We start from the raw sequence: 25474 nt of genomic DNA on the forward strand, positions 1-25474 counted from the left end.
AGAGCTTTCCGAGTAGGAAAGAAGCCTGTTTGCTGCTAATGTGCAAATCTGCCAATCAGTTGTACCTAGTAAAGATACACCTCATTGCAAATGTGGACTGGGGTGGGCAGTCTATAATCACAAAAAATATGTCATTTGAAAGCCATTATTTTCATGAATTTTATGTTTCCAATACCGATAGAAGAGAAAGGAGAAAATAGAATCTCTAGTAAGTTATTATTAGCCTAATCTTGAAAATGATCACTGGTCTCTCAGCTCCTGTGGACAAAGTGGTCAAAAGCAGACTCTGGGCAGACTATACTTATTTGAATATTCCTTAAAACCTGGTTTCCTGCACAAATCTTAGTTGATTTTTACAATACCTATGCATTTTGTTTTGGGTGAATTTTGTTATTGGGAAAGTCTTCACTCTTTTCCAGAGTGAAAAGTGCTTTTTTCCAGAACCACTTGTGTCTGGATTTTTTTTTTTTTTTTTTTTTTTTTTTTTTTTTTTTAGTGTGTATTTATTTTGAGAGACAGTGCAGGTGGGGAGAGGGGCAGAGGAAGAGAGAGAATCTCAAGCAGGCTCAATGCTCAGCATGGAGCCTGACATGGGGCTCGATCTCACCACTGTAAGATCATGACCTGAGCCGAAATGGAGTCCAACACTTAAACACTTAACTTTTAGGAATTGACTTCTTTGGGATATTTGAGGGTACCCTATTTGAATTTCAGGACCACTAAGGCATGCAACACTTGAAGGGGCCAAGATATAAGGGGAAAAAAAGCAAAGGAAGTTATATTTATTGAGTTCCTACTGTATGCTCAATTTATTTAACGTTAGTTTTCTCATCAGGAAAAAGGGAATAATAATAATAGCTAATATTTATATAACATTTGCTGTGCTGTGAAGTACCCTTTTGAGAATTTCCCCTCTACTTTACACCTGTCAGAATGGCTAAAATAGGGGCACCTGGGTGGCTCAGTCGGTTGGGCGTCTGACTCTTGGTTTCGGCTCAGGTCATGATCTCATGGGTCATAGGTCCGGGCCCCGCATTGGGCTCTGTGCTGATGCCACGGAGCCTGCTTGGGATTCTGTCTCCTTCTCTCTCTGCCCCTCCCCTGCTCTCTCTCTCTCTCTCTCTCTCTCAAAAATGGATAAATATTAAAAAAAAGTATTAAAAAAAAGAATGGCTAAAATAAAGAAGAGAAGAAAAAATAGGTGTTGGCAAGGATGTAGAGAAAAAAGAACCTTTGTGAATTGCTGGTGGAAATGTAAATTGATGCAGCTACTATGGAAAACAGTATGGAACTTCCTCAAAAAATTAAAAATAGAAATACCATGATCCGTTAATTCCACTACTTGGTATCTACCCAAAGAAAATGAAAGCACTAATTAGAAAAGATATATGCACCACTATATTTATTGCAGCATTATTTACAGTAGCAAAGTTATGGAGGCAACCCAAGTATCCACCAATAGATGAATGGGTAAAGATGTGATATATTTATAGACCCATACAATGGAATAGCAATTAGCCATAAAAGAGAATGAGATCTTGCCATTTGCAACAACACGAATGGACCTAGAGAATATAACGCTAAGTGAGATAAGTGAGACAGAAAGACAAATACCTTATGATTTCACTCATGTGGAATCTAAGAAACAAAAAGACAAAGAAACAGACTCTTAGACACAGAGAACAAACTGGTGGTTGCTAGAGAGGAGGTGGGTAGGGGATGGGTGGAATAGATAAAGGGGATTAAGAAGTATTAACTCTCAGTTATACTCAGTTATTCTCAGTCACAGAAATAGTCACAGCATAGGGGATATAGTCTATAAGATTGTAATAACACTGTTGGTGACAGATGGTAACTACACTTATCGTGGTAAACACTGAGTAATGTATAGAATTGTTAAAAAACTTTTATCCTTTGTGGGGTGCCTGGGTGGCTCGGTCGGTTAAGCATCCGACTTCGGCTTAGGTCATGATCTCACAGTTTGTGGGTTTGAGCCCCGTGTCAGGCTCTGTGCTGACAGCTTAAAACCTGGAACCTGCTTTGGATTGCGTCTCCCATTCTCTCTCTGCCCGCCACGCCCTGCTTGTGCTCTATCTCTCTCTCAAAAATAAACATTAAAAAAATTTAAAAAATGTTATCCCTCGTTAAGAACCCTATATGGTAGATACTAATATTATCCCTATTTTATAGATTGAGAAATACGCAGAGAATTTAAATACTTCGTCCAAGTTCACACTAGCTCGTAAGTGGGAAAGCCAGATAGCCTGGATCCACAGTCTGTGCTTTTAACCCCTAAGCTACATGCTGTGTCTCTACAAGGGGTTGTCGTGAGAATGAAATGAGATAAAGTGAGAGGTTCCTGGCACACTTCATAGGCCAGAACCACTCAGTGTGAGAAAGCTATTGGGTGCAAGTGCTCTGGTATGGAGGTTTTTATCCCAGTTGCCACTGGGAGGCAGTATTGCCATTCAGTTGGTTTCCCCTTGTGCTTTCATCCACAGAGGTGCAAAACCCCTTTGTCCTTCAAGTCTTACACTAGGTACCATCCTGTTTACTTTTACTACTTACATCTACTGTCATCCTCTTTGGGTAACCCATCAGTCCCAGGTCTCCCCAAGTTATTTGCAGACTTTGACACTTACCTCCTGGATTTTCCTTCCAGTTCTACTCCTATTGTTATTCTGGGTGTTTTTAGCATGTAAAAAAAGATGATTTATTTGGTAGATAGATGCACAGTTAATGAACATTTGTACTGGGCACTTAGCTAGTCCTGGGGGGAAAATTAATGGCATGGTTTCTGTTTCTGAGAAAGTTACAGCCTAGTAGGGGCCAGAGACACAAATCAAAAAGTGTAATCAAGTGTTATAGATACATTTGTAAACCAGCTGTCTTATTGGCATCAGCATTTTCCTTAAGACTTGGGTAAGATTGGTACGGGGAGCACAGGCACAAAATTGTAAATGGAATGGCACTTTTAGGAAACTGCCGGTGGTTCCATATGGACAGAGCTCAGACTTGAAGGGAAGGCCTGGTGAGAGATGGGGCTGAGAGGCAAGCCATGGCTAAAGCATTGCATGCCAAGTGAGGGAGTGTGGAAATAAAAATTATTTATCTTCCATTTTTGTTCAGCTTTGGTTAAAATTAAAATAAAATATTGGTCATATCAGTATTTGATGAGAAGTCTTGGGAGTAAATCATCTTGTTGAAATAAGTAAGTTGAAAATTTGAAGCACTCCTGTGCTAGTTATCTTCCTCTTTAATAAGGTAAGAAAGAGAATATTAGAGAATATGTTCTGATGATGCAAGAGCATAGTAAAGAGAGACTATCTAGTTGGGGCCAAGGTCATATTTAAGTTGAATTATGATAGGTTCAATCTCTTGTTATCATAAACTACTGAAAAGTAATAAAGAGCACCACTATATTTGTTTAATGGCAAAGTTTTAGTTTAATCTTATAGAGGTGATTCTTTGAACCACAAAGCAAATGATGGCCACAAAGCTGATAAAACATGTTATGGGACATTGCAATTGTTTTTTAATCTATATATTTGATATCATAGATAAAATTAAATTTTTTTCCACCTAAACTGTAAGTGAACCCATCAGTTTTTTGATAAGTAACCTGCCCATATATGTCTTATATGGGTTTTCTTATTAGTCATAAAACTACATATTCTTTGGGTCTAGCTTTCTTCTTGCAGACTGCTGAAAATAAAGAATAGCATATTCAAATGAAAACACATCAAGCCTTGTTCCCCCATAGGAATTTGGATTGGTCAGAAGACAGTGGGGAGCCATGGAAGGCTTTTAAGCCAGGGAGAAGCATAATCAAAGTTGTGTTTTTGTGGAGGGCAGATCAGAGGGAAGAGAGCAACCGCAGGCAGAGCAACCCCAGAAACTGTTGCTAGAATCTAGGTGATGAATACCTATGGCCTGAACTAAGGCAGTAAAGTGGAGATGGAGGAATTTGGGTGGACAACCGATTTAAGGAGGTAGAATTAATATTGAACGGATGTGGGGAATGAGGAAGTGGTCTAGGTTGATTTCTCAGGTTTCCGGCTTGGGCAACTGGAGAGAAGGGGATTGTCTGGCACCTAGCGGGCACTTACTGCATTCTTTGAGTGCTTGTTGAATACATTTAGGATAGGAAATAACATGAAAATGAGGAGGATCTGATTGCGGTGAGGCGTCATTATTTCAGTTTTGAAAAGTTGAATTTGAGTTACCGCTGTGATACCCCCTAAGCACCTTATGCTTTTCTTTCATAGTCCCCATTAGTATGTAATTATATATTTATTTGTGGGAATAGATATTTAATGTCTATTTTTCCTACTAAGACTGTAAGTCCTAAAACTTCAAATATCAAGTCTATTTTACTCACCTCTATTATCTCCGGTAATTTGGTAGGACCTAGCACATAGTAGGGATTCTGTTTATGAAATGAATGGGTGAACCCAGGTGGAAGATGTTCAGCAGGCACTTGGATATGAGGAGCTAGATCTCAGGAGTGATCTGGACTGAAGGCAGAGATTTGCAAGTCATTAGCACTCAGATCAGGGTTGAAGCTGGTGATGACTGAGGATGTGTATAGTGAGAAGAGAAGAAAGGCCACGATAGAACTCTTAAAGACATTGACTTTAAAAACTGGGTAGAGGAGGGGTGCTTGGCTGGTTCAGTCAGTAGAGCACGTGGCTCTTGATCCCGGGGTTGTGAATTTAAGCCCCACGTTGGGTGTACAGATTATTTAAAAATAAAATCTTAAAAAAAAAAAAAAAAAGTGGGTAGAGGAAGAGAAGCCAGTAAAAGACAATGTGAATGAGTAGGAGAGCTGGGAGAGCATGATTTCTTAAGAACCAAGAGGGAAGAGTTATGACAGGGTGCTAATACCAATTCCAATCTGGGTGGGGGGTGTTCCCACATATCCAAACCAATTCTTCAGACACCAGCTGGATGTCCTACAATTCAGCTTGATTCTGACACTATTGACCTGGAGATAGCATCAGATTCCATGGGTTAAGGGTTCAATCCCATAAGACTGCCCCACTTCAGATGCCAACCGTAAGCCCAGGTAATCACCTGTGCTTCTGACCAACTGGCTATAAATCAGAGGGTCCCCCAAACCCCTCCTTGGGTTTGATTAATTTTCTATAGCTGCTCACAGACCCCAGGAAACCCATTTACTCACTAGATTACCAATTTATTGCAAAGGATATGAATCAACAACCAGAAGAAGAGATACACAGGACAAGGTATGTGGGAAGGGGCATGGAACTTCCATGCTATCTCCAGATCTTCCTGAATCTAGTTTACACGTGTCCACCAACCTGGAAGCTCTCTGAACCCTGCCCCTTTGGGTTTTACGGTGGCTTCATTATGTAGGCATAGTTGATTAAATCATTGGCTGTTGGTGATTATACTCTATCTCTAACCTCTTGCTCCTCCCTGGAGGTCTGAAGGTGGGACTAAAAATTCCAACCTTTTTTTTTTTTTTTTAAATGTTTAGTTATTTTGAGAGAGAGAGAGAGAGAGAGAGAGAGAGAAATTGGGGGAGGGGCAGAGAGAGAGGGAGACACAGAATCCAAAGCAAGCTCTAGGCTCTGAGCTGTCAGTACAGCCACCCAGGCGCCCCTAAAAATTCAGCCTTCTATTCCTGGTTGATTTCTGAGACAACCAAGGAAGTGCTTGCCAAGTCATCTCATTAACATAAACCCAGTTGTGGTGGAAAGGGGCTTGTTAGGAATAATAAGTCACCCCTTTTACTTTCAGGGCTCTGAAGTGATTTCAGAGACTGAGGACAAAAGGTCAAACATTATAAGGAAAGATGTACCCATTGCTCTTTATCCCTCAGGAAATCTCAAGGGCTTTGGGAGCTGTGTGCCAGAAACATGATGAAGACCAAACATACGTGAAAAATATTTCTTATAAATCACAGTATTGCATACTGATATATGTTACAATATGGATGAACCTTGAAAACATTATGTTCAATGAAAGGAGCCAGTTACAAAAGACCACATAGTGTGTGATTCCATTTATGTGAAATATCCAGAATAGGCAAATCTATAGATCTGGAGATTAGATTAATGGTTGCCTGGGGCTAGGGAGGGGAAGAATGGTGAGTGACTACTAAAGAGTACAGGGCTTCTTTTTAGGGTGAAGAGTGTTCTGAAGCTAGATACCCTGTGAATATACCAAAACTCACTGAGCCATACACTTTGAGAGGGTGAATTGTATGGTATGTGAATTTTATCTCAATAAAGCTGTTATTAACAGGGGCATCTGGGTGGTTCAGTCGGTTGAGCGTCCCATTCTTGATTTCAGATCAGGTCATGATCCCAGGGTCATGGGGTCGAGGCCTGCATCTGGCTCTGTGCTGAGCGTGGAGCTTGCTTGGGATTCTCTCTCTCTCTGTCTCTCTCTCTCTCTCTGTCTCTCTCTCTCTGTCTCTCTCCCCCCCGTCTCTGCCGCCCCCACTTGCACACATACTCTGTCTCTAAAAAAAGGAAAAAAGAAATCATTTTAAAAAAAAAAAGGGGGTTATTAACACACACAGACACACACCCTGGCTGCAGGCCCCAAGACTAAGCAGTTGCAGCTCTTTGGCAGGGTGTGTGACTGTATGAAGGCCGAGACCCCAGGTTTCAAGCAGCTGATCTCAGATGGGCAATCTGAGTGGGCTCTGCCTAAATTAGTCAGGTTCCCCTCTTCCTTACTCCAGCAGACTTTTACATCTTAGTATTCCAACTTAGATCAGAGGGTGGGGGCTGAAGGGATCAGGAAACTCTGGCTGGCCAGGGCAGCTCTTTTCTTTCTGCTTTTCATTTTGGTTATAACAGATCTGATTCTCCAGCTGAGCAAGGATGACACTGGTGAGAACTGCCAGCTTGGCCCAAGGGAGTAGAGTGGCCCGGGCTCTTACCACAAGAGGGAGATGTTTTGAAAGCAGGGCAGAAGGTGGAGGGTGGGCAGCATGGGGGAGTGGAAGGGGCCACTGCCCAGTGGGATTCATGAAGTCCTTTCAAGTCTCCAGTACTAGACTCCTGAGTCAGTGATGTGTGTGTGTTGGGTTGGGGAGGGGGTCTGTGTGGGGAGAGGTCTTGGTAATGATTTTTTCAAAATTTTCTTTTAAAGATTTTTAAAAAATTTTAATCCCTATACCCAATGTGGGGCTGGAACTCACAACCCCAAGATTAAGAGTCATACACTCTATCATCAGAGCCAGCCAGGTGTCCCAATTTTTTCTTTCCTTGTGGTAGGGTTCCCTCCCTAAGGAGAGAAAACAAAAGAGAAAAGAGGGGGAACCCCCCCCCCCCAAAACTTGAAGGTAACATGGCTATGCATCTATGTGACAACATCCCTCATGACCTTGTAAACTGAGACTACTTAATCAGACTACATGTTTGTGTGTGTTACCATATATGGGAGACAAAGAAACAGAAAATGTATAAAAAAACTATGCCACGGGACTTTCGGGGCCCAGTTCTTCAGGTATGAACCCGACTGAGTGGTGCCGGCAGGAATAAAGTTGCTTCCTGGAAAGAAAAGCCTCGGTGTCACAACTCTGTGCGAGAATCCTGCTACATCCTTTTATTTATTTATTTTAATTTTTTTTTCATGTTTATTTATTTTTGAGAGAGAAAGAGAGAGAGACAGAGTGCAAGGAGGGAGGGGCAGAGAGAGAGGGAGACATAGAATCCAAAGCGGGCTTCAGATTCTGAGCTGTCAGCACAGAGCCCCATATGGGGCTTGAACTCATGAACTGCAGGACATGACTTGAGTCGTAGTTGGACGCCTAACTGACTGAGCCACCCAGGCACCCCTCCTTTTATTAAAAAAAAAAAAAAAAAAAAAAAAAAAAAAAAAAAGTTTATTTATTTATTTTTGAGAGAGGGAGAAAATGAGAGCTGGGGAGGAGCACAGAGAGAGGAAGAAAGAGAATTCTGACCTGGGGCTAGATTTTACAAACCATGAGATCATGACCTGAACCCAAATCAAGAAGTAGGATGCTTAACTGCCTGAGCCACCCAAGTGCCCCCCAATTTTTCATTTTCTTAAAAGATCTTTCAGCTTTGATTCCTGAAGAAAATTTCATCACCTTTTTGTTTCTGCTTTTAAATCTTCATTTCTTTGTTGTTTGGGAAAGTATTGTTTAAAAGTTGAGGATGGTTTTATACTTGCAAATAGGAACCTCTGGGTATGCTCCATAAACTGGGTTTCTTGACACTGGTGAAAATCAACTCTTTCATAGTTAACGTGGTAGCTGTGGGGTAAGTTTGTGAAACTGTGGGTAAGCAAAAGGGGCCTTCTCTAATTAAATCGTGAGAATTGTGTTGCTAAAGTTTGGTAGTCTAGTTTGGGTCCTGCCCTAACCCCACCCCCAACAACCCCACCCCATTTCCCATTGCAAGCAAGCTCTTAGCAGTGGGGAGTGGTGAAATTTTCTTTTTCTTTCTTTCTTTCTTTCTTTCTTTCTTTCTTTCTTTCTTTCTTTCTTTCTTTCTTTTTCTTTTCTCTTTCTCCCTCTGTCTCTCTTTTTCTCACCCCCTCTCTCTCTCCCTCCCTCCCTCACTTGGCCAGTAAACAGGGTTTAATAGTTACATTATTACTTCCCACTTGTTCTGTGGAGAGCAGAGAAGAAGGAAAATTCCAAAGGCTGTTAAACAAGAAGTGTTTGAAATCTGACGTACAATCCCAAACAAGAATTCCTCAGGTAACATTTTTCCTTCTCTTTGTGGGATCTTATATAATGATATGAAATGAAGTGTGATATTAAAAAAAAAATGCCTTTTGCTGGAGTATTTGCTAATTTTTTCCCATTTGGCAGAACTTAAGTCACTTTTTGGAATGAGGCTGAGATTGGAGAATGTTAAAATTTATTCTTGGACATATGGAACATCTTCAAAAAGAGTTAGAGGTAACCTAAAGTAAAAGACACATATACACTAAGGATATTAAAATGGAAATTGAGTGCTCGCTTGGCAGCACATATACTAAAATTGGAATGATACGGAAAGGATTAGCATGGCCCCTGCACAAGGATGAAACGCAAATTTGTGAAGGGTTCCGTATTAAAAAAAAAAAAAATGCAAATAGGAGTACAAAAAGAAATAGAAAATCAAAGTGATAGAAGAGAGAAGAAAAAATGCTGTCTACAGAGGCTAAGAGAGGGGCTTCTGATCAGCTCAGTCGGTTGAGCATCTGACTCTTGATTTTGGCTCAGGTCATGATCCCAAGGTGGTGGGATTGAGCCCCCTGTTGGGCTCCATGCTGGGTGTGGAGCCTGTTTGGAATTCTCTCTCTCTCTCTCTCTCTCTCTCTCTCTCTCTCTCTCTCTCTCTCTCTCTCCCCCCTCCCTCCCTCCCTCCCTCCCTCCCTAACCTTCCCCCCCTCCCTCCCTCCCTAACCTTCCCCCTCCTGCTTCCCCTGCCCCGCTTGCACTCTTTGTCCGTCTCTAAAAAATTAATTAATTAAAAATGAATTTAAAAAAGACTAAGAGAATTAACTATGAACATTAAATTTGGCTTTGAACTTCTAAGGTAATACCAAGAACTAGGTAATTTAAAAATAATCAGTAGCATACTATTTACTTAGAAAAGACAAAGTCTCTCCTAGTACTAAATGCATGACAGGATTTATTATGTGGGGTCTTGCACACTGTACAGATGCACGTTGCTCTTGTTAAGAATTTTGCAAGCAAATGCAGAAGTGATTTGCCTCAGACTTTTTTCTTTCTTTCTTTTTTTTAATGTTTATTTATTTTTGACACAGAGAGAGAGAGCACAAAGAGGGAGAGGGAGACAGAGAATCCCAACCAGGCTCCTCCCTGACAGCAGAGAGCCCTATGTGGAGCTTGAACTCATGAACTGTGAGATTATGACCTGAGATGAAGTCAGGTGTTCAACAGACTGAGCCACCCAGGCACCCATCTTTTTTTTTTTCTTTTCTTTTCTTTTCTTTTGATTAAAGAAGTATTTTTTTGGGGCGCCTGGGTGGCTCAGTCGGTTAAGCGTCCGACTTCAGCTCAGGTCACGATCTCACGGTCTGTGGGTTCGAGCCCTGCGTCGGGCTCTGGGCTGATGGCTCAGAGCCTGGAGCCTGCTTCCGATTCTGTGTCTCCCTCTCTGTGACCCTCCCCCGTTCATGCTCTGTCTCTCTCTGTCTCAAAAATAAATAAAACGTTAAAAAAAAATTAAAAAAAAAAGCAGTATTTTTCTTTTTCTTTGTTCTTTTTTTTTAGAAGTATTTTTATTTTTCTAATTTGAGTCAACATGCAGATCAAAAGTGGATGGTTCAGTGAATTTTCACAAAATTAATACTTAAGTTACAGCCACACAGGTCAAGCAATAGAACATTAACCAGCACTGCAGACAACCCCCTAATACCTCCCTCAATCTCTGACCCCACTCTCTTCCCCAAGGGTAACCATGAATCTGATGGGTAGCAACATAGATTACTTTTCCTATTTATAACTTTGGGTAGGTGGAATCTACATGAAGTTCTTTTGTGTCACAATATTATATTTGTGAGATTCGTTCATCTAATTGTGTATAACTGTAGTTTGTTCATTTTTGTCACTGTATAGCATTCTGTTGTGTGAACATATTTCAACTTATTTATCCATTCTATTGTTGGTGCATATTTGGGTTGTTTTCAGCTTTTGGCTATTACGCATAATGCTGCTATGAACACATCTTATGATGCACATATGCACATATTTTGTGGCCATCGTTATTATGTACCTAAAAGTGGAATCTTTTAGTATAAGAAGGTGGATCTTTATCTTGGGTAGATAAGGGCAAACCATTTTTTTTCAATTGATTGAATCAATTTACTCTTTCACTGGGAATGCTTGCTTGTCTATATTCTTGCCAACACTTGACATTGTCAACTTTTTTTCAGTTAAAACATTATGGTGGGTGCATAGTGGCATCTATATTGATAAACATTTATTGGCTTGACTGACATCTAGTCCGTATGTCCAATAGGGGAAGAAAGAATGTTGTGGTGGATCAGTCCATGAATCCATGTACTGATTATAGACTTGCTCTTAGGATCAATGACTAGACTGATTGGAGTTTATAGACAAACCCAGGTCTGAAGATTTGAAAGGAGGGAATAAAGGCTGCCTCTTATTTTGCCGTGCACTATATTGCAGAGAGATAGATCCTCTGCTTGAGATTGAAGAAAGTCAGGGTGAACTAGCATGGTCCAGTATGGTGATAAAGAGCTGATAGAAATGATTAAGGACGTTGCAATACATGGAGTTTCACATACTATGAAAAAGTGGTGGCTGAATGCACCAGACAGTTTGAGTTCCCATGGTGAAATCTTCTTTTGAATTCTGGAGGAAGACGTAGGGCTTATAGAGAAAGGCCTAGAATGGCACTGATAAAGCAGCAGCAACCAAAATAATACTAATAATATCTAACAATAATACAGTGTTTTTTTGTGTTAACTCATTTAACTCTTTCAACAAATCACTGAGCTGTACTTTTCCCATTTTGAAGATGTGCAGCCAGGTACAGAGAGGTTAATCCACTTGCCCCAAGCCACACAACAAGTAAATAATAAAGTCTGGATTTGAACCGAGGTAATCTGGCCTCAGAATCCATGCTCATGATTTTATGGTGTCCACAAAATTAGGGTTGGGGGCAGAGGAGCTCATGCAGAAAGATTCTTGGAAAGGAAGAAAAGGAAAAGTAGGCAGGGAATTAGCCAGGTAGTCTCATTGATATCAACTAGTGTTCTGACAAATGAAATACATTCTGCACTGTTGCTAAAGAGGAAAATCACGGAAGTCTGAAACATCTCCAGATTTATATGTGAGAGTCTTTGGCACACAACAAACACAATGGCTGGTTAGGGAAGCCCAGTTTAGCAGACGGCCTAACACTGAGGATTGCTAATCTTCCCTCCTTTCACACCTGTATCAGGTTTTTATGGTTGCTCTACTGAGGGATAGATGACAGAGTATCATGGCTAGTTGCTTTTGGGTTTCTGGGTTGCAGAGAAACCAATCAGGGGCAGTAGTTGATATTTACATTTCTAATATCCATGCCAGTGGTTAGGGACCCTATATTTACCCAGATCCCCAGGCAACCAGAAAGGTCAATTCTTGGGCTCCAAACCCTCCTGCTTTCTCCTTGGGGCCCTGTCACTAAGACCTGGGCTGGGGAATGGAATCTGGAGACTGATAATTGGGAGGGAGGAACAAAGGAGGGACACCCTAGTGGGTGCTTAGGCAGAGATTAAACCATCTCTGCTTTCCTGGAGCCCCTGGACATGGCCTACTTCCCCACACCCTCCTTACATCTTTGTTTCCTCTTCCCCTAGCTTCTCCTTTTTCCTCATACTTACATTGCCCCATTCACAAATATAAATAACTTCCCTTGGAGAAGAGCTCACTCTAAATGGGGAGAGGAGGAAGGAAATCTCAGGCTGGGAAGTGGCCAGAGTGACCTCTGACCTCTATATAGTTCATGTAGATAGTCTCAGGACCAAGTCTCCAGGATAGAATGGGTCAATGACTGCACCGTTGGTAAAGAAAAGGCTCAGGGGAAACACCTATAGAGTCATGTTTGGACTCAGTCATCTCCAGCCCAAGGAGGTAGCTCAGTGAAAACACTTACTTAGCAGAACCCAGCCCTCAGTATTGCTCATCTCCTTGAGACTTCTCCCAGAGAAGACTTTGCCTTTTCTCCTCTCAGCCTCATTCGGGTTGTTCCCCATCCTTGCCAACGCTTGTTATTTCTTGTCTTTTTGGCTCCTGTATATATATTCCTGTATATATATATATTCCTGTATATATATATATATATATATATATATATATATATATATTGACTGTATGTATGTGGCTTTGTTTCTGGGCCATTGATTCTGTTCCATTGATCTATATGTCTGTTTTTATGCCAGTAACATGCATCTTTGATTACCATAGCTTTGTAGGATAGTTTGAAATCAGGACGTGTGATGCCTCCAACTTTGTTCTTCTTTCTCAGAATTACATTGGCTATTTAGGGGGCTCTTGTGCTTCCCTAAGAATTTTAGGATTCTTTTTTCTACTGTGAAAATGCCATTAGAATTTTGATAGGGATTGCATTTATTTATTTATTTTTTATTTTTTTGTTTTTGTTTTTGATAGGGATTGCCTTTAATCTGTAGATGGCTTTGGGTAGTATGGGCATTCCAACAATATTCTTTTTTTTTTTTTTTAATTTATTGCTTTAAGCAATCTCTACACCCAATGTGGAGCTCAGACTCATGACCCCCAGACCAAGAGTTACATGCTCTTCTGACTGAGCCAGCCAGGTGCCCCAACAATATTAATTCTTCTGATCCATGAACATGGGATGTCTGTCCATTTATTTGTGTATTCTATTTCTTTCATCAAAGTCTTATGGTTTTCATTGTACAGATCTTTTACCTCTTTGCTTAAATTTATTCCTAAGTATTTTATTGTTTTTGATGATATTGTAAAGTGAGTTTGTTTTCTTTATTTCTTTTTCAGGTAGTTCATTATTAGTGCATAGAAATGCAACTGATTTTTATATGTTGATTTTTTTTATCCTGCAATTTTACTGAATTTGTTTATTAGTTCCAACAGTTTTTTGGTGGAGTCTAGGATCTGCTGTATATGTTGAACCGTCCTTGCATTCCAGGGATTTGAAACTGGAAGTCATCCTAGGACTCCCCCATCTAATCACTAGGTCCTAGGACATCTGCCTCTTGTATATTCTAAGTCCTCCCTTCCTCCTCAAACCCACTGCATGGCCAACTCTTTCATCTGCATGTCTTCGTTCAAATGTTGCTTTCTCCATGAGGCCTACTCTGACCACTGTATTTAATGCTACAAACTATCCTTCCTCCAGTACTCTTGATGCCCTTTATTTTGCTCTTCCTATTTTTTCCAAAGTGCATACACTCTTCTAACATGTTTATTATGTCTATCGTTTATTTTATTTATTTATTTACTTACTCACTTACTTACAGTGAGTGCACACACATGAGCAGGGGAGGGGCAGAGGGAGAGAGAGAATCCAAGCTGGCTCCATGCTTAGCGTGGAGTCCAACGTGGGGCCCCATCTCACCACCGTGAGATCATGACCTGAGCTAAAATCAACAGTCAGACACTTAACCAACTGAGCCACTGAGGCTCCCCTGTTTTACTTATTTAAAAGCTTTATTAAGATATAATTCACATATATAGTTCATACATTTAAAGTATACAATTCAGTTGCTCTTAATATATTCACAAGGTTGTGTGATCATCACCAAAATCAATTTTAGAATATTTTTATCATCCTAAAAAGAATTCCCTTACTCTAGCATTCACCCACCATTTCCTCCAAATTCCTTCAACTCATCCCTAGGCAGCTACTCACCTACTCTTTGTCTCTATAGATTTGCCTCTTCTGGAAATTTCATGTAAATTGAATCATATTGTACAATATGTAGTCTTTTGCAGCTGATTTCTTTCACTGAGCATAATGTTTTCAAGGTTCCAAAGCAACTGCACCATTTTATGTTTTCACCAGCAGTGAATGAGGAGTGAGCACTTAATGCAGTGCCTGGCACATAGTGGGTGCTCAATAAATGCTTATTGAATGTATGGATAAGAAAATGTAGGACACAATCTACATTTTTTAGCATGCCATCCAACAGCTTTCCTGATCAGGTCCCTACCTATTTTTTTCCAGCATTGTCTCTTGCTATTCCATGGCCTCTAGCCTTATAAACCTCTTTGCCTTCTTACATCCTGTTCCTGCTGCCTGGGGTATCCTTCTTGTCCTTCTGCTTTGTGTGCTGAGCTTCCGTTCACCTCTAACAATATGTCTTCCCTTAATCCTTTGGCAAAAATAGGTGCTTTCTCTTGTTGTCTTCTCCACATTTTCTTAATAATTTGTTTCTATTTTGGGGTACCTGGGTGGCTCAGTTGGTTGAGCATTCGACTTTGGCTCAGGTCATGATCTCATGGTTAGTGAATTCGAGCCCTACATCGTGCTTGCTGCTGTCAAAGCAGAGCCTGCTTCTGATTCTCTGTTCCCCTCTCTCTGCCCCTCCCCTACTCATGCTCTCTCTTTTGTTGTGTGTGCGCTCTCTCTCTCACAAAAATGAATAAATATTAAAAAAAAAATGTCATCTTGAAGACAACCTCATGTTTATTTAAAAAATAATTTGTTTCTATTTCTACATCCCCTACTAGTTCTGCGAGCTTCTTAAGGATTGGCACTCTGGTACTCTTCTACTCATCTGTGTATCCTCAGTGCTTACCCAGGGCATGGCACACATTTAATAAATGTCTGTTTCAATGAACAAGTAGAGGAAATAGCAAGAGCAATACCCCAGAGGCAGAAATACACTGGTAAGTTTGAGAAACAATAAGTTTTCTAACTTGATTTGTTAAAAAACAAAATTCAACTGAGTAAATTTGAGGATCTAATTGATTTTATTAAATGATTCATGAATTGGGTAGTATCCCATTTAGCAAGTAGAGGAGAGCTGTACTGAGCTGTTTCCTTGGAAAAAGAAAGATTTCTAAAGGCAGTGAGAGTGCATTTAAAAAAAAAATTATTAGCAAGGAATGTATTATTTAGGCAGGATTGCCCTCCTAAGGGGAAAGAGTCTATGGGGGATTATCTCCTAATGTTGACCAGGAAATTCAATTTTGGCTGGTTAAAGTTACATTCCCAGGGAGGTTGAAACTGTAGTTAGCTTAGGTATTAAATCTTGGTATACAGATGTTATGCCCAGAATTCGTGATCCCCAAATACCGCCAGGGAGCCGCGTCCGATGTAAAAGCAAAAGAGCCTTTATTCGAGCTAGCTCGAGCTCAATCCCCTACCTGCACCGACGCAGCGGTGAGATACAGGGGAGAGAGGGCGAGTTTCAAAAGGACAAAGGTTTTTTTGGGGACTAGGGGCAGTTGGTGAGGTAATGGCTATGGCCTCAGCCGATTGGCTGGGGAAGGGTCCTGGGGAAGGGTCCGAATCCTGTTAGGCAGGTGAGGGGGGGTGGTTACTCAAGGGGAGGAGGTGTGGTCAAGGTGAAGGACACAGAACAAGATGGAGTCCGCCGGCGTAGGCCCGCCCTTTCACAGACATGGGGCCTTAACATAAGTGACTCCATTTGGGGCCTGTGGTTTTCTTTTTAAAATTACCCCCTCTTGATCAGACTCTCAGTTTAAGTGAGACATGATAAAAAAATTTTTTTGAGATATGATAAAAATTTAAAGAATTAGCACCACTCTCAGCTACCATTCTGTAGTTTTCATAGCTTTTAAAAAACAAAATTCAACCCAGTAAATTTGAAGATCTAATTGACTTTATTAAATGATTCATGAATCAGGCATCATCCCATTTAGCAAGTAGAGGGGAGCTCTGAGGAGTTATACAAAATGGGAGGTTTTTATAGGAAGGAGAGTAAAGCAAGAAAATTGTTAGTGAAAGAAAAGGATTGTTCTAGGCAAGGTTGCTTTCCCTTAGGGGGAAGAATAAAGGATCTTACCATGCAAATTACCCCATTTTCCTTTGGGGGATGGAAAAGGCCCAAGTGGCAGGCTCATAGGTGCTGATTGCAAAATTCCTGACTCACTGGTTGAGCCTGTATTTCTTGGGGAGGATGAAATTACAATTAAATTAAGTATTAAGCCCTGGTTTGGGGACTTGACCTATGCGACACCATTTTGGGCCTGTGGTTTTCTTTCTTTCTTTCTTTCTTTCTTTCTTTCTTTCTTTCTTTCTTTCTTTCTTTCTGTCTGTCTGTCTATTTATTAGGCTCCATGCTGGGCATGGTACTTGAACTCAGGAACAAAGTGGAGCTTGAACTCATGACCCTGTGATCAAGACCTGAGCTGAGATCAAGAGTCGGTTGCCCCCCTGAGCCACCCCAGGTGTCCTTGTGGTTTTGTCTTTTCTTTTCCTTCTTTCTTTCTTTCTTTCTTTTTTTTTTTGTTAATGTTTATTTTGTTTTGAGAAAGAAAGAGAGCCTTGTGCACATGCATGAGTAGGGGAGGGGCAGAGAGAAAGAGGAGAGATTCCCAAGCAAGTTCCAAGCTGTCCTCGCGTAGCCCTATGGGCTCAAACTCACGAACCATGAGATCATGACCTAAGCTGAAATCAAGAGCTGGATACCTAACCAACTGAGCCACCCAGGTGCCCCCGTTTTCTTTTTAAAACAGCTTTTGTTGATCTTTTGTTATTCAAAGGTCATGACGTGTTTTTGCCTAATCTGAGATATCCACAAGTTACAACTTCAGGTTCACAATTTTTGAGTCAGTTATCCTCTTTGTTCTTTTTCTGATGTTCTAGTCTTAAGGAGATCATTTGGTTGGTGGTCAGTGGCTGTGAACATACATTTAAAACTTTTTTTTTTTTTAATGTTTGTTTATTTTTGAAGGAGAGCAAGGCAGAGCATGAGCAGGGGAAGAGCGGAGAGAGAGGGAGACACAGGCTCCAGGCTCTGAGCTGTCAGCACAGAGCCCGATGTGGGGCTCAAACTCACAAACTGTGAGATCATGACCTGAGCCGAAGTCGGTGCTTAACTGACTGAGCCACCCAGGTGCCCCGCATTTAAAACTTTTGAGAGAATACAACACACCGGGGAGATTATTATGATTATTATAATTCCCAGTGTTTGAAGTGTACTTTGAAGCCATGGTCCCCAAGATCCAAACCAATCAAAATCAAATAAATCAAACAAAGACCCAATGGAAGGAGTCACCTTTTTGAGCCAAGTGGCTTATTCAGTGATCTTATGTAACTGAGTTTTAACCTTCCCAGAAGTATTAATCCAGGTATAGCAAGTGGTGTTGGCCACAGCAGAGACACCTTGTTCAGCTAACATATCAAGGGCTATCCTATTATGAAGAACAACTTTGACTAGAGAGTCTAAGGATCCTTGTTGGGCAGCTATTGTTTTAGCAAAATTCTGCAATATCTTCAAGAGTTAGGGAGAAGTTTCTGATCATATTCTCATTTATATTTACTCCTAAACAGGAAAGTATGGCCCTCCAAAAAAAGTGAGTCCTAAGACATGAATGCCTCCGGGTAGGTTTTTTCTAACTTGGTAATGACAGTCCAAGGAAACTGACCAATGAGATGTCTTGTTTCACTTGTGAAAATTTAGGGACACAGATAACCTAAGAGGCATTGCCCAGCTGTGTGCCAGCTATCTAGGCATTGTAGCCCCATGGATAATGATAACTACCACGGACAAAGGCAAACCCTGACAAGGCACAAACCAATTCCACTAAGGAGGCACTGTAAATGGACAAGTAGGAGATTTTGATGACAAATCCAGTAGTCTGAAAGGCAAAGGTTTCACTCCTAGCCATGGCCCAGGAGATGTGGATGATAGTGTTGTCTTTCCAGGTGAGTGCCAGAGTAAAGGAAAGAAAGGGAAGAAGAAAGGGTTTTGTATTTAAAGTATGAAGTCTTGATCTGGCATCTTGGCAGGAAGCAGTCTACCTCAATGTCAGCTACTTCTCTTCCTAGTCACTTTGATTTGGAAGTCTCCAGCGCCTGGGTAGGACCAGATGTCAGGTGGGACCTTATTCAGCTATGAGATACATGTCCAACGTTTAATTCCCTGAAGTTTGGCTGCCATCTGGGTAGCAAAGAGGATGTGATGTAGTCACTTCTAAGGAGGTTCAAAGGCAGTTTGAACTTTTCTCTTTTCTTTTTCTTTTACCTGTTTTTCTCTTTTCTCTTACCTGTTCCAAACCAGAAGGGTGGGAGAAAATTGGAAACATTAATTTGGAGAGTTGTAGCCAGATTTTTGAGGAGACTAGAAGAATTTAGGATCCAGTCCAATTTACAGGTATATAACAGAACCTCAAAGACAATTAACCAGATTGGAATCTGGTTACAGACAAAGATGTAAACATAATTTCCTCTCTCCAAAACTACCCTCATTTTTTAAATAGTAAAAATAATTTGTTTGCATTAAACTTTGCCTGATTATTTATGTAAGTGCAGCAAGAATGAATAGTGAGTGACTATACAGGCTCTTTGTAAAATTGCTTTGCTGGAAACTTGTAAGCAAGGTGCCACGTTGATTTTGTTTAAGGGTCTTTATTGACTCTGTAAAGTTACCCTTTGTTCCTTCAAACTGTCTAGTCATTTTGGAGTCCTTGCCCATCTCTTTAAAATACGACATTCCGGGAGCATCTGAGTGGCTCAGTCTGTTGAGCATCTGACTTCGGCTCAGGTCCTGATCTCACATTCGTGGTTTTGAGCCGTATATGGGGCTATGTGCTGACAGCTCAGAGCCTGGAGCCTGCTTTAGATTCTGCGTCTCCCTCTCTCTCTGCCCTTTCCCTACTTGCACTCTGTCTCTCTCTGTCTCTTAAAAAATAAAATTAAAAAAATGTTAAAAAAATATGACATTCCAGTTAAAGCTTTGGTAATATAACCAATGTTTCTAACTATGTCCTGTTAAAAGGAGAACAGATTCTCACTGAATTTATGTAAATAGCTAGTTATTTTGTCATGACAAGAATACTCAAGAGTTTTTGGAGGGATTGGGTAGGGAGAGAAAGTAAATGTTTAATCTTTGTTCACAAAGTTATATATCACCAAATTGTTGGTAGTTTAAATATGAAATATGAAAAAGCAAAATTTAAAACAAATTTTTAAATATTTATTTATTTTGAGAGAGAGAGAGAGAGAGAGAGAGAGAGGAGCACGAGCAGGGGAGGGGCAGAGAGAGAGAGAGAGAGAGAGAGAGAGAGAATCCCAAGCTAGCTCCATGTTGCCAGTGCAGAGTCTGATGGAGGGCTCGAAGTCACAACTTGAGGTCGTGACCCGAGCTGAAATCAAGAGCTGGACGCTTAACTGACTAAGCCACCCAGGTGCCCCTTAAAAAAAATTTTTTTTAATGTTTATTTATTTTTGAGAGAGGGGGGGGGGGGGCAGGGCACGCAGAGAGAGAAGGAGACACAGAATCCGAAGCAGGCTCCAGGCTCTGAGCTGTCAGCACAGAGCCCGATGCAGGGCTCACCCCATGAATCGTGAGATCATGACTTGAGCTGAAGTCGGATGCTTAACTGACAGAGCCATCCAGGTGACCAGGCGCCCCTTAAAAAGCAAAATTTTAGAGAACCAGTGATGTTTTATTTATTGTATTGTATTGTATTGTATTGTATTTTCATTTCATTTTACTTTATTTTATTTTACTTAATCTATTTTTGAGAGAGAGAGAAAATGAGAGCAGGAAAGGGGCAGAGAGAGAGGGAGATACAGAATCTAAAACAGGCTTCAGGTTCTGAGCTGTCAGCACAGAGCCAGATGCAGGGCTCGAACTGGTGAACTATAAGATCATGACCTGAGCCAGAGTAGGATGCTCATCTGACTGGCCACCCAGGTGCCCCCGTTTTAAACAAGAGTCATAAAAATTATAATCCTCTTCCTCAGTTCCTTTAGTCCTGTGTTATTAATTCCTATTCTGTTTGAATACAGTTTTTCCACTAGTTTTGGAAATTCTTACCCAGTTCAGTTGTATGATCTAAAAGTTACCAGAAATCTATATTCTGGAGTACTTGTTAGATTCCTTTTCATGAACTTCTCTGAAGGTAAAACACATTTGCAGGAAGCGTTTGTAAAAACAACTGAGTAAAACAGTAACTGTGTGTAAATGTCTTAAAAAGGTCATGGTGAAAGGTCTGATTAGAGTTCATTACAATGTGACTGACAATGAAATTTGGTTATTTTGGTTACACAACACTTCAAGATAATAACTAGAATTACAAGTGATAGCATATTCTAGGACATATCAAATTTCTAGGTTTCATACAATTTGTAGAACACTTATTTACATAACATGTATCTACATAAATATAATCAAGGAAGTAGCATCACTTATTTTACAACACTTCCCGTGAAGTCTAACATACCAAATAAACCTAATTGGTTTCATATTTCTCTTTTATGAGGAGAACAAATCTTTTAAAATGTTCTAGGGACCTTTAGGAAAACTTAAATGTTTGCCGTCAAAAGACTTCTTTAGAATTTGGTTTTAGAAAGTTTGTCAAAAGATATCAGAGAGACTTTAAAACGCTTGGTCAAATAGGATCATAGGTCATTGTGAAACAATACTCAGTTATCCATTTAACTAAAGTGACATTAGGACTTTGTGGACAAATGCAGAAAGTTAAATAGTTGTAAAAAGCCTTAACTCTTTTAACATTAAAAAAACTCAGTTTTTTTTCTTCTGAGTAATGAAGATCTGATAAAGATAAAACATAGAACCTTTGTTTCTCTAGGCAAATTACATTAAAGGTAAAGATAAACCCTTTTTACAGTGTTTTATTAAGGACAGACCAATAATCTAAGAAAACCATCCTTTTAACAGAGGAAAACCAAAATCCTAATTTTGCACCAGTATACTCTTGACATTAAAACTCAGTCTTAAACAAATTCTTTTAATCTTAGCCAGCTTGACCACACATTAAACTTCCTTGTCAATGATTCCTTTTCCACAAACCTTTTACAACTTCTGTTATAGCAAATACTCGATGCCCAGGAAGAGACAAGCGACATGCACTTGGGGAATCAGGAAAGACTGTTTATTTCACACAGGTGCCAGCCTAGCAGAGTCGCCTCCAAAGGCTGAGCCCTGAGCCTTGGCATCAGCCTCTTTGTGGGTGGGATTGCAGGGGCTCAAGAGGAAAGAAAAAAAAAAAAGAAAAAAAGGGAGGGCCACTTACCAGTTGTGCTGTGAGGGCAGTTGGTGGATGCAGGAAGAAAGCAAGATTACAGAAGCCAAAAACAAGTAAGGGGCGTATCTGGCCTTGGACATCTGGCTGGCCCCTTTTGTCTTGCTTTTACCAGCTTTCCTTCTCACTTCCTTTTTTACAAAATTAAAAAAAAAAAAAAGTTCTACGACGTTTTCTTTTTTTTTACATTCAGATTTTGTCCTAAGTTTTCTGCCTTTAAATAACCGGCATCCCATCTAGCAAGCAGAGGGGAGCTTCACTGAGCTTCAGTAAAGGAAAGGTTTTACAAGGCAGAGAGAGGGCATTGCGTTGTCTAGGCAAGGTTGCCCTTCTGAGGAGGAATGCGTCTATCAGAGGATTACTTCCAAGAAATCCAGTTTGGCTGGTTAAAGATTACATTCCGGCAGGGGTGGGGGGAGTTCAAACTGCAGGTGATGTATTAAGTCTTGGTTTACTGATGTGGGGCATTAATGTAAGTGACTCCATTTTGGGCTTGTGATTTTCTATTTAACAACTGCAAACTGGCCTTTGTGAGTTGGATTATAGATGCAGGGCCTAAAATCATCTGGTGAAGGGATTATACTTTCTCTGGTGGGCCCCTGGGGAATGCTGAAGGGGAATGACATGGCTAAGACTGGGCCTGAGAAAAGTTAACCCAGCAGTGGTGTGTAGAATGAACTGGAAAGTAGGAGACAAATTAAGAGGAGGCTTTAGGGGTGCCTGGGTGGCTCAGTCGGTTAAGCGTCCGACTTCAGCTCAGGTCATGATCTCACAGTTCGTGGATTTGAGCCCCGCGTCAGGCTCTGTGCTGACAGCTTGGAGCCTGGAGCCTGCTTTGGATTCTGTGTCTCCCTCTCTCTCTGCCCCTCCCCCACTCATGCTCTGTCTCTCTCAAAAATAAATAAAGATTAAAAAAAAATTTAAGAGGAGGCTTTAGGCCAGATGAGAAGAGTGAAAGTAAAATCCCAGGTAGGGTGTAAGAAAGGGCAGAGGAGTGAGAAATAGTATTAAAGAATCTGTAAGGTTTGGTTTCCTTTCCAACCAAGGTCCAGCAGAATAGCTCCCACAAAGAAGGGTGGTGAGAAGAAGGAGGGTTGTTCTGTCATCAAGGAGGCAGTGACCAGAGAACACACCATTCACATTCACAAGTGCATTTACGGAATGGATTGCACGAAGTGTGCCCCTCAGGCACTCAAAGAGATCTGGAAATTTGCCATGAGGAGATAGGAGCTCCTGATGTGCATGTTGACAACCAGGCTTAACAAAGCTCTCTGGGCTAAAGGACTAAGGAATGTGGGCTAAAGGAGTAAGGAATTGTTGCATCCACACGACTCCTGAAACAGAATGCTTCGGGCACCAGTGACAGTCACAACAAAGTTTATTGCAATGAGAGGCAAGGCCAACCCGATCGGGACCGACACTCTTGACCAGAGTGCGGCCTCGAACAGCCAGGGTGCAGAGTTTTTATAGCCGACCACATCATCTTATCATCACCTGGGAACAGAACAAAGAAATAGTCCCCAGATGGGGGTGGAAACAGTTCAGACCTTCTGCGGTTAAGCTGCAGCCAGTTGACCTCCTTGACCCTGCCTCTGGCCCACCTTCTCAAAGTTCTCAACATGCCCTTGCCCCTATCCAATCAAACACCAATCCAGTTGATTTCCCTTGAACTTTTTTCCCTTGATTGATAGGACAAGGCTGTTATCTCTTAACCTACAGTGTCAAAACAAAGCTGTTATTTCCCAAGGCTACAGGTTAGCCCTACACTACAATTTAACCCTTACAGGATGTTCCATACCATATCTGTGTGTGGTTGTCCAGAAAACATAATGAGGATGAAGATTCACCAAACAAGCTCTATATGTTGGTTACCTGTGTACCTGTCACCACTTTCAAAAATCTATAGTTAATGTATATGAGAACTAGTCACTGATGGTCAAATAAAGGTATAAAATGGCCAAAAAAAAAAAAAAAAAAATCTGTAGGGTTTGGAAAGTGACTGAGTGTGAAACGTGAGAAAGATGGAGGAGCCAAAGACTGGGCAAGGCTTTGCAGCCAGGTGCTAGGCAGAATGGTCAGGTTGAGTAGTGCTGTCTTGGCTTACACTTGCTTCTATGTGTGTTTGTGGAATTAGATACTTTCTAAATATCTATAGAGAGGGGCATCTGGGTGGCTCAGTTGGTTAAGCATCTGACTTCCGCTCAGGTCATGATCTCGAGGTTCATGAGTTCGAGCCCCACGTTGGGCTCTGTGCTGACAGCTCAGAGCATGGAGCCTGCTTCATTCAGATTCTGTGTCTCCCTCTCTCTCTCAGCCCCTCCCCCACTCTCTCTTTCTCAAAGATAAATAGAAAAAACATTTAAAAAATAAAAAAAGTATCTACAGAGAAGGAAAAGGCCTGCAGGGACATGTACTGTGTATTGTATTATAATTACTACTTTCAAGAAAAAGACAAATTATGCAGGGAATACAACAGTGACATATAATCGTAGTCAATCAGTTGGGTGCAGTGGCATTGCTTTTTGGTTTTGTTAAAAACAAACAGGGTCTTCCAGAAGTGGTTAATTGTTTATTCAGTTCAGTTACATCCTGGACTGAAGCCTTGGTGTAGGTGCTGTGTCCGTTATAAAGATGAATCAATCACAGAACCGCGCCAGGCATACCAGTCCAGGTGGAGAGCTGAGTTACATGGGAGAGGTATGAATAGATTGTTATGGGAGAGCAGATCTATCTGCTGGTTGACGATCTATCTGCTGGTTGAGAAAGCTTTGTATGGAGGAAGTGTGAACTGCTGAATCTTGCAGGACAAGATACTATTTGACATGCAGAGGTGAGCAACAAGGGCATTTATGGAAAAGGAATGGGAAGAACAGAGCACAAAAAAATGGAGAACAACAAGCTTTTTGGTTTGGATGGAACATAGGCAGTGTGAGTGGGCCTTGTACACCCAAAAAAGGTTTTACGTAGATTTAGATGATTTTTAGTAGGTTCAGTGCTTTTCAGGCAGTAAGATCAGCAGAGCTGTGCTTTGGAAAACTTAACCAGAGAGCACTGTGTGGATGAGAAGGGAAGGGACTGACGCAGTGGGGTAGTGAGAAGGCTTCTATGATAGGCCAAGCAAGAGGCACTGAGCGTTGAAGGCTTGAACAATGGATGTGGCCATAGGAATGAAGAGGAGGGGACAGATGCTCCTTGACAGCCTCATCTCCTCAAGGGATGCATTTGGCAAGGAGAGGAACTGTCAGAGCCTTGAGACTAAAATGTAATACAGATAGAAATTGGGAATTCTAGAGGAGAAGCATTTTTAGGAGAGAAGATGATGAGTTCTGCCTTGGATATATTGAGTATCTGGCTAAACGTCTGGCTGGAGGGTATTTAAGGAAATTAGAAATGCAGGACAGAGCCTCAGAAAATGGTCAGGTCGGGCTTATAGATCTGGATAGCTGTGTGGAGGGGAGAGTTGAAGCCTTAAGAGGGAATGAGATTGCCAAGGAGGGGGTGAGGAGCAGGCAGGGAAGGATTCTGGGACAGAACATTGGGGAATCTTTGCATTTAGGGTGTAAGGAAGGAGAGGAGGAGCCGAGGGGGAGGAAGGAAAGGGATGCTGTGATGGAAGCAGGAGAACCAGGCAAGCGGGGTATCTTGAAAGTCGAGGATGGAGGGGCGCCTGGGTGGCTCAGTCGGTTAAGCGTCCGACTTCAGCTCAGGTCACCATCTCGCGGTCCGTGAGTTCGAGCCCCGCATCGGGCTCTGGGCTGA

At 41.2% G+C, this 25474-nt stretch overlaps 1 protein-coding gene and 1 non-coding gene across 4 annotated transcripts in view; both read left to right on the forward strand.

The window, feature by feature from the left end:
- HSD17B6 (hydroxysteroid 17-beta dehydrogenase 6) overlaps positions 1-25474 on the forward strand; it is a 47829-nt gene that overhangs the window by 906 nt on the left and 21449 nt on the right. Inside the window, exons 1-2 of one of the 3 annotated variants that reach the window (XM_042946914.1) lie at positions 8555-8710; positions 15206-15364. The exons of 1 other annotated variant lie outside the window; for it this stretch is intronic. The gene's annotated coding sequence lies outside the window, so the exon portion shown is untranslated. Of the gene's footprint in view, positions 1-8554; positions 8711-15205; positions 15365-25474 lie in introns of those variants that run through there. One more of the 3 variants, XM_042946913.1, reaches the window with a different exon arrangement.
- On the forward strand, positions 8968-9073 carry LOC122225678. The gene has a single exon (XR_006205292.1). It is a non-coding gene; the product is annotated as a U6 spliceosomal RNA (small nuclear RNA).

Source organism: Panthera leo, chromosome B4, assembly GCF_018350215.1.
Source record: "Panthera leo isolate Ple1 chromosome B4, P.leo_Ple1_pat1.1, whole genome shotgun sequence".
NCBI classification, from domain to species: Eukaryota; Metazoa; Chordata; class Mammalia; order Carnivora; family Felidae; genus Panthera; species Panthera leo.